Source organism: Triticum dicoccoides, chromosome 2B, assembly GCF_002162155.2.
Source record: "Triticum dicoccoides isolate Atlit2015 ecotype Zavitan chromosome 2B, WEW_v2.0, whole genome shotgun sequence".
NCBI classification, from domain to species: Eukaryota; Viridiplantae; Streptophyta; class Magnoliopsida; order Poales; family Poaceae; genus Triticum; species Triticum dicoccoides.
Window position 1 is genome coordinate 508,524,199 of NC_041383.1, and position 9,164 is coordinate 508,533,362.

The following is a 9,164-nucleotide window of genomic DNA, read 5'->3' on the forward strand; positions in this document are numbered from 1 at the left end:
GGTCGCCCCATCGCAAGAGAAACCTCGTCGCCTCTCCACGCCCTCGACCGGGGGCCCTCGCGCTCTCCTCCCGGGGAAGCACATCGTGTGCGCCATCGAGTTCGCTTCTGGATCTGGCCCATGGATCCGACCGAGGCGAGATGCGGATCCGAGGAGAGGGAGATGGAGGCGTCCCATTGGGCCCGGTTGGAGAGGACGATGCGGCGGCCTGGCGCAAGGGACACACTGAAGAAACTGGTGACGAGAATCTGCATGGAGGCAACAGAGGAAGAGATGCGACGCATGGTACCCCGTCAAAGCGCGTTTCCAGAGAAGGTGATAAACTAGGCGCGAGCAGAGATGAGCTTGGAGGACCCAGCGCAGCGGGCAAAGTGGCGAGCGTTTTGGTCGCTGCAGAACTAGGTTTGACGGCGTCGCAGTCGCCGGGGTTATGTGGGGGTCTGGTTTCCCCAGCGCCGCCGCGACGCTCATCTAGGAGCGCGAGGAGCCTCGATTTGGGGACCCCCCCTGCGCTGGGTGGCTGGTCTCGTTTCACCATGGCGCACTGCTGCTTCCTTGATCAGGCAGCCTCAGAATCTGATGCAACAGCCTCCAGAGATTACAGAGGTTGATAATGGCGTGGTCACCATCGGTGCGATCCCGTGTTCAGTGCAGGCTGATGCGTGGACGAAGCCGCGTCGGAATTTTGAAAAAGTCAAAAAGGGGAAAGGGAGGATGGGGCCACTAGAAGATGATGACGAGGTAACCAGAGCCCACTATGGCCAGCTGTGGGATTTGGGGCCAAATCCAGATCCATTTTCGCTCCTCGTCTGGGTGGAGAAAACCCTAGCTCTCCCCCGTAACTTCGCCGCCGCCGATTGCTACCCTCTCGACGCCTACACCACGAAATCCTCTTTGCCACCAGCGAAACACATCCCAGTCTCGAAGGAGTTGTTTGCTGAGATCCTCGCCATGGCAGAGGCACAAGGAATAGGGCATGGAAGAGGGAGGGGAGGGAATCAGAAGGGGAACAAGATATGGCGCAGGGTCAGATCGATCAGCGGGACGGCGCGCCAACAGGTCAGTGGTTCCCCCCAATGGATCCATAGTTTGGTCCGTCGCCGCAGCAGTTTCAGTTTGGGTACGGCTTCCCTGGAGGGCAGCAGACCCCCCCACCATGGTTCACTGGACCGTATTCCCCCCCAGATGAACTAATGGAGGAATGGGGGTGGGTGGGGATCTGGGCACATCCAGGGTCTTGCAGGCCCTTCAGATAGCAACTTCCAGGGCAACAGCAGCAACAGTTGTCACAAGTGCAGCAACAACAACAGTTTGCGCAAAATCAGACCACTGAGCAGCAGCAACATCCTAGTAATGCCCAATAGTCCAATTTCCAGAAACAAAACAACTCATCAGCAGCGCAGACACAGAAGAAAAACAAGCCTGTTGGGAAGCCAAAACAAAATCTCAGTAAGGACAAAGGGAATTCTTCGACTGAATATGTGGATGTCATCTGTTACAGCTGTGGGGAGCCTGGACATCACAAACCCAGTGCCCTAAGCCTCCATCTTGCTTTATCTGCAAGATGGTGACCCATAAAGTAGAGGAATGCCCAGTTTGGAAGAAGCCTAGAACTCCTGCAAAGTTTGTTGGCAGTGGTGCTCCTAGTTTGGGATACTACCAGGTGGATGTGCCTCATGTTAATGACCAGCACATGGGGCACTGAAGAATGTGGGCATTGTGTATGTTGAGTCTGGGCAAGTGAGCAAATCTGAGCTAGCACACAACCTATCTCTCATATATAAAACTAACTGGTGAAGGAAATATGCCCTAGAGGCAATAATAAAGTTATTATTCATTTCCTTATATCATGATAAATTTTTTATTATTCATGCTAGAATTGTATTAACCGGAAACGTAATACATGTGTGAATACATAGACAAACAGATTGTCACTAGTATGCCTCTACTTGAATAGCTCGTTGATCAAAGATGGTTATGTTTCCTAGCCATTGGCATGATTTGTCATTTGATTAATGGGATGACATCATTAGGAGAATGATGTGATTTACATGACCCATTCTGTTAGCTTAGCACACGATCGTTTAGTATGTTACTCTTGCTTTCTTCATGACTTATACATGTTCCTATGACTATGAGATTATGCAACTCCTGTTTACCGGAGGAACACTTTGTGTGCTACCAAACGTCACAACATAACTGGGTGATTATAAAGGTGCTCTACAGGTGTCTCCGAAGGTACATGTTGGGTTGGCGTATTTCGAGATTAGGATTTGTCACTCCGATTGTCGGAGAGGTATCTCTAGGCCCACTCGGTAATGCACATCACTATAAGCCTTGCAAGCATTGCAACTACTCAGTTAGTTGCGGGATGATGTATTACGGAACGAGTAAAGAGACTTGCCGGTAACGATATTGAACTAGGTATTGAGATACCGACGATCGAATCTCGGGCACGTAACATACCGATGACAAAGGGAACAACGTATGTTGTTATGCGGTCTGACCGATAAAGATCTTCGTAGAATATGTGGGAATCAATATGAGCATCCAGGTTCCGCTATTGGTTATTGACCGGAGACGTATCTCGGTCATGTCTACATTATTCTCGAACCCGTAGGGTCCGCACGCTTAAGGTTTCGATGACAGTTATATTATGAGTTTATGAGTTTTGATGTATCGAAGGAGTTCGGAGTCCCGAATGAGATCGGGGACATGACGAGGAGTCTCGAAATGGTCGAGACGTAAATATCGATATATTGGACGACTATATTCGGACTTCGGAAAGGTTCCGAGTGATTCAGGTATTTTTCGGAGTACCGGAGAGTTACGGGAATTCGCCGGGGAGTATATGGGCCTCATTGGGCCATACGGGAATAGAGGAGAGAGGCCGAAAGGAAGGAGGCACGCAGCTCCCCTCTGGTCCGAATTGGACAAGGGGTGCAGCCCCCTTTTCCTTCCTCCTCTCCCCCTCTTTCCCCACTTCTCCTACTCCAACAAGGAAGGAGGGAGTCCTACTCCCGGTGGGAGTAGGACTCCCCTTGGCGCGCCCCCTCCTAGGCCGGCCGCCCCTCCCCCTTGCTCCTTTATATACGGGGGCAGGGGGGCACCTCTAGGCAGAACAACAATTGATCATTGATCTCGTAGCCGTGTGCGGTGCCCCCTCCACCATAGTCCTCCTCGATAATATTGTAGCGGTGCTTAGGCGAAGCCCTGCGACGGTAGAACATCAAGATCGTCACCACGCCGTCGTGCTGACGAAACTCTCCCTCGACACTCGGCTGGATCGGAGTTCAAGGGACGTCATCGAGCTGAACGTGTGCTAGAACTCGGAGGTGCCGTAGTTTCGGTGCTTGATCGGTCAGGGCCGTGAAGACGTACGATTACATCAACCGCGTTGTCATAACGCTTCCGCTTTCGGTCTACAAGGGTACATGGATAACACTCTCCCCTCTCATTGCTATGCATCACCATGATCCTGCGTGTGCGTAGGAATTTTTTTGAAATTACTACGTTCCACAACAGTGGCATCCGAGCCTGGTTTTATGCGTAGATGTCATATGCACGAGTAGGACACAAGTGAGTTGTGGGCGATATAAGTCATACTGCTTACCAGCATGTCATACTTTGGTTCGGCGGTATTGTTGGATGAAGCGGCCGGACCGACATTACGCGTACGCTTACGCGAGACTGGTTCTACCGACGTGCTTTGCACACAGGTGGTTGCGGGTGTCAGTTTCTCCAACTTTAGTTGAACCGAGTGTGGCTACGCCTGGTCCTTGCGAAGGTTAAAATAGCACCAACTTGACAAACTATCGTTGTGGTTTTGATGCGTAGGTAAGAACGATTCTTAGCAGCCACGTAAAACTTGCAACAACAAAGTAGATGACGTCTAACTTGTTTTTGCAGGGCATGTTGTGATGTGATATGGTCAAGACATGATGCTAAATTTTATTGTATGAGATGATCATGTTTTGTAATAGAGTTATCGGCAACTGGCAGGAGCCATATGGTTGTCGCTTTATTGTATGCAATGCAATCGCCCTGTAATGCTTTACTTTATCACTAAGCGGTAGCGATAGTCGTAGAAGCATAAGATTGGTGAGACGACAACGATGCTACGATGAAGATCAAGGTGTCGCGCCGGTGACAATGGTGATCATGACGGTGCTTCGAAGATGGAGATCACAAGCACAAGATGATGATGGACATATCATATCACTTATATTGATTGCATGTGATGTTTATCTTTTATGCATCTTATCTTGCTTTGATTGACGGTAGCATTATAAGATGATCCCTCACTAAATTATCATAGTAAAAGTGTTCTCCCTGAGTATGCACCGTTGCGAAAGTTCTTCATGCTGATACACCACATGATGATCGGTGTGATAGGCTCTACGTTCAAATACAACGGGTGCAAAATAGTTGCACACGCGGAATACTCTGGTTAAAATTGACGAGCCTAGCATATAACAGATATGGCCTCGGAACACGGAGACTGAAAGGTTGAGCGTGAATCATATAGTAGATATGATCAACATATTGATGTTCACCGTTGAAACTACTCCATCTCACGTGATGATCGGACATGGTGTAGTTGATATGGATCACGTAATCACTTAGAGGATTAGAGGGATGTCTATCTAAGTGGGAGTTCTTTAGTAATATGATTAATTGAACTTTAATTTATCATGAACTTATTCCCGATAGTATTTTGCATGTCTTTGTTGTTGTAGATCAATAGCTTGCATTGTTGCTTCCTTCCCTATGTTTTTATATATGTTCCTAGAGAAAACTATGTTGAAAGATGTTAGTAGCAATGATGCGGATTTGATCCGTGATCTGAGGATTATCCTCGTTGCTGCAAAGAAAAATTATGTCCTTGATACACCGCTAGGTGACAAACCTATTGCAGGAGCAGATGCAGACGTTATGAACGTTTGGCTAGCTCAATATGATGACTACTTGATAGTTTTGTGCACCATGCTTTATGGCTTAGAACCGGGACTACAAAAACGTTTTTGAAATGTCATGGAACATATAAGATGTTTCAAGAGATGAAATTGGTATTTCAGACTCATGCCCATGTCAAGAGGTATGAGACCTCTCACAAATACTTCGCCTAAAAAATGGAGGAGAATTGCTCAACTAGTGAGCAAGTACTTAGATTGTCTGAGTGCTACAATCGCTTGAATCAAATAGGAGTTAATCTTCCAGATAAGATAGTGATTGGCAGAGTTCTCTAGTCACCATCACCAAGTTACTGAAACTTCATGATGAACTATAATGCAAGGGATGACGAAAACGATTCCCGAGCTCTTCATGATGCTGAAATCGACGAAGGTAGAAATCAAGAAAAGAGCATCAAGTGTTGATGATTGACAAGACCACTAGTTTCAAGAAAAGGGCAAAGAAAAAGAAAGGGAACTTCAAGTAGAATGGCAAGCAAGTTGTCACTCCCGCGAAGAAGCCCAAAGCTGGAACAAAGCCTGAAACTGAGTGATTATACTGCAAAGGAAATGGTCACTAGAAGCGGAAATGCCCTGAATATTTGGTAAATAAGAAGGACGGCAAAGTGAACAAGGGTATATTTGATATACAGGTTATTGATGTGTACCTTACTAGTGTTTATAGTAGCCCCTGAGTATTTGATACTTGTTTGGTTGCTAAAAATTAGTAACTTGAAATAGGAGTTACAGAATAAACAGAGACTAGTTGAGGGTGAAGTGACAATGTGTGTTGGAAGTGGTTCCAACATTGATATGATCATCATCACACACTCCCTATACTTTCGGGATTAGTGTTGAACCTAAATAAATGTTATTTAGCATTTGCGTTGAGCATGAATATGATTTGATCATGTTTATTGCAATACGGTTATTCATTTAAAGTCAGAGAATAATTGTTGTTCTGTTTACATGAATAAAACCTTCAATGGTCATACACCCAATGAAAATAGTTTGTTGGATCTCGATCGTAGTGATACACATATTCATAATATTGATGCCAAAAGATGCAAAGTTGATAATGATAGTGCAACATATTTGCGGCTCTGCCATTTGGGTCATATCGGTGTAAAGCGCATGAAGAAACTCCATAAAGATGGATTTTTGAAATCACTTGGTTATGAATCATTTGATGCTTGCGAACCGTGCCTTTTGGGCAAGATGACTAAAACTCCATTCTTCGGAACAATGGAATGAGCTATTGACTTATTGGAAATAATACATACCGATGTATGCGATCCAATGAGTGTTGATGCTCGTGGCAAGTATCATTATTTTCTGACCTTCATAGATGATTTGAGCAGATATGGGTATATCTACTTAATGAAACACAAGTCTGAAACATTTGAAAAGTTCAAAGAATTTCAGAGTGAAGTGGAGAATCATCGTAACAAGAAAATAAAGATTCTACGATCTGATCGTGGAGGAGAATATTTGAGTTACGAGTTTGTCCTTCACATAAAACAATGTGGAATAGTTTCACAGTTCACACCACCTGAAAACACCACAACATTATGGTGTGTCCGAACGTCGTAACCGCACTTCATTGGATATTGTGCAACCTATGATGTCTGTTATCGGTTTACCACTATCGTTTTGGGGTTATGCATTAAAGACAGTTGCATTCACTTTAAATAGGGCACCATCAAAATCCGTTGAGACGACGCCTTATGAACTGTGGTTTGGCGAGAAACCAAAGTTGTCGTTTCTTAAAGTTTGGGGCTGCGATGCTTATGTGAAAAAGTTTTCACCTGATAAGCTCGAACCCAAATCGGAGAAGTGCGTCTTCATAGAATACCCAAAGGTAACTATTGGGTACACCTTCTATCACAGATCCGAAGGCAAGTTATTCGTTGCTAAGATGGATCCTTTCTAGAGAAGGAGTTTCTCTCGAAAGAAGTGAGTGGGAGGAAAGTAGAACTTGATGAGGTAATTGTACCTTCTCCCTTATTGGAAAGTAGTTCATCACAGAAATCAGTTCCACTGATTCCTACACCAATTAGTGAGGAAGTTAATGATGATGATCATGAAACTTCAGATCAAGTTGCTACCAAACCTCGTAGGTCTTCCAGAGTAAGATCCGCACCAAAGTGGTACGGTGATCATGTTCTGAAAGTCATGTTACTATACCATGATGAACCTACGAACTATGAGGAAGCGATGATGAGCCCAGATTCCGCGAAATGGCTTGAGGCCATGAAATCTGAGATGGGATCCATGTATGAGAACAAAGTGTGGAGTTTGGTTGACTTGCCCAATGACCGGCAAGCCATAGAAAATAAATGGATCTTCAAGAGGAAGACGGACACTGATAGTAGTGTTACTATCTACAAAGGTCGACTTGTTGCGAAAGGTTTTCGACAAGTTCAAAGTGTTGAATATGATGAGATTTTCTCACTCGTAACGATGCTTAAGTCTGTCCGAATCATGTTAGCAATTGCCACATTTTATGAAATCTGGCAAATGGATATCAAAACTGTGTTCCTGAATGGATTTCTGGAAGAAGAGTTGTATATGATGCAACCAGAAGGTTTTGTCGATCCGAAAGGTGCTAACGAAATGTGCAAGCTCCAGCGATCCATCAATGGACTGGTGCAAGCATCTCGAAGTTGGAATATACGCTTTGATGAGTTGATCAAAGCATATGGTTTTATACAGACTTTTGGAAAGGCCTGTATTTACAAGAAAGTGAGTGGGAGCACTACAGCCTTTCTGATAAGTATATGTGAATGACATATTGTTGACCGGAAATGATGTAGAATTTTCTGGAAAGCATAAAGGAGTGTTTGAAAGGAGTTTTTCAAAGAAAGACCTCAGTAAAGCTACCTACATATTAAGCATCAAGATTTATTGAGATAGATCAAGACGCTTGATAAGATTTTCAATTAGTACATACCTTGACAAGATTTTGAAATTGTTCAAAATGGAACAGTCAAAGAAAGAGTTCTTGCCTGTGATACAAAGGTGTGAAGTTGAGTAAGACACAAAACCCGACCATGGCAGAAAATAGAAAGAGAATGAAAAGTCATTCCCTATGCCTCAGTCATAGGTTCTATAAAGCATGCTATGTTGTGTACCAGACTTATTGTATACCTTGCTCTGAGTTTGGCAAAGGAATACAATTTTGATCTAAGAGTAGATCACTGGACAGCGGTCAAGAATATCCTTAGTGAGGACTAAGGAGATGTTTCTCGATTATGGAGGTGATAAAAGAGTTCGTCGTAAAAAGTTACATCGATGCAAGCTTTTACGCCGATCCAGATGACTCTAAGTCTCAATCTGGATACATATTGAAAGTGAGAGCAATTAGCTAGAGTAGCTCCATGCAGAGCATTGTAGACATAGAATATTTGCAAAATACATACGGCTCTGAATGTGACAGACCCGTTGACTAAACTTCTCTCACGAGCAAAACATGATCATACCTTAGTACTCTTTGGGTGTTAATCACATAGCGATGTGAACTGGATTATTGACTCTAGTAAACCCTTCGGGTGTTGGTCACATGACGATGTGAACTATTGGTGTTGAATCACATGATGATGTGAACTAGATTATTGACTCTAGTGCAAATGGGAGACTGAAGGAAATATGCCCTAGAGGCAATAATAAAGTTATTATTTATTTCCTTATATCATGATAAATGTTTATTATTCATGCTAGAATTGTATTAACCGGAAACATAATACATGTCTGAATACATAGACAAACAGATTGTCACTAGTATGCCTCTACTTGACTAGCTCGTTGATCAAAGATGGTTATGTTTCCTATCCATTGACATGAGTTGTCATTTGATTAACGGGATCACATCATTAGGAGAATGATGTGATTTACATGACCCATTCCGTTAGCTTAACACACGATCGTTTAGTATGTTGTTGTTGCTTTCTTCATGACTTATACATGTTCCTATGACTATGAGATTATGCAACTCCCGTTTACCGGACGAACACTTTGTGTGCTACCAAACATCACAACGTAATTGGGTGATTATAAAGGTGCTCTACAGGTGTCTCCGAAGGTACATGTTGGGTTGACGTATTTCGAGATTAGGATTTGTCACTCCGATTGTCGGAGAGGTATCTCTCGGCCCACTCGGTAATGCACATCACTATAAGCCTTGCAAGCATTGCAAATAATCAGTTAGTTGTG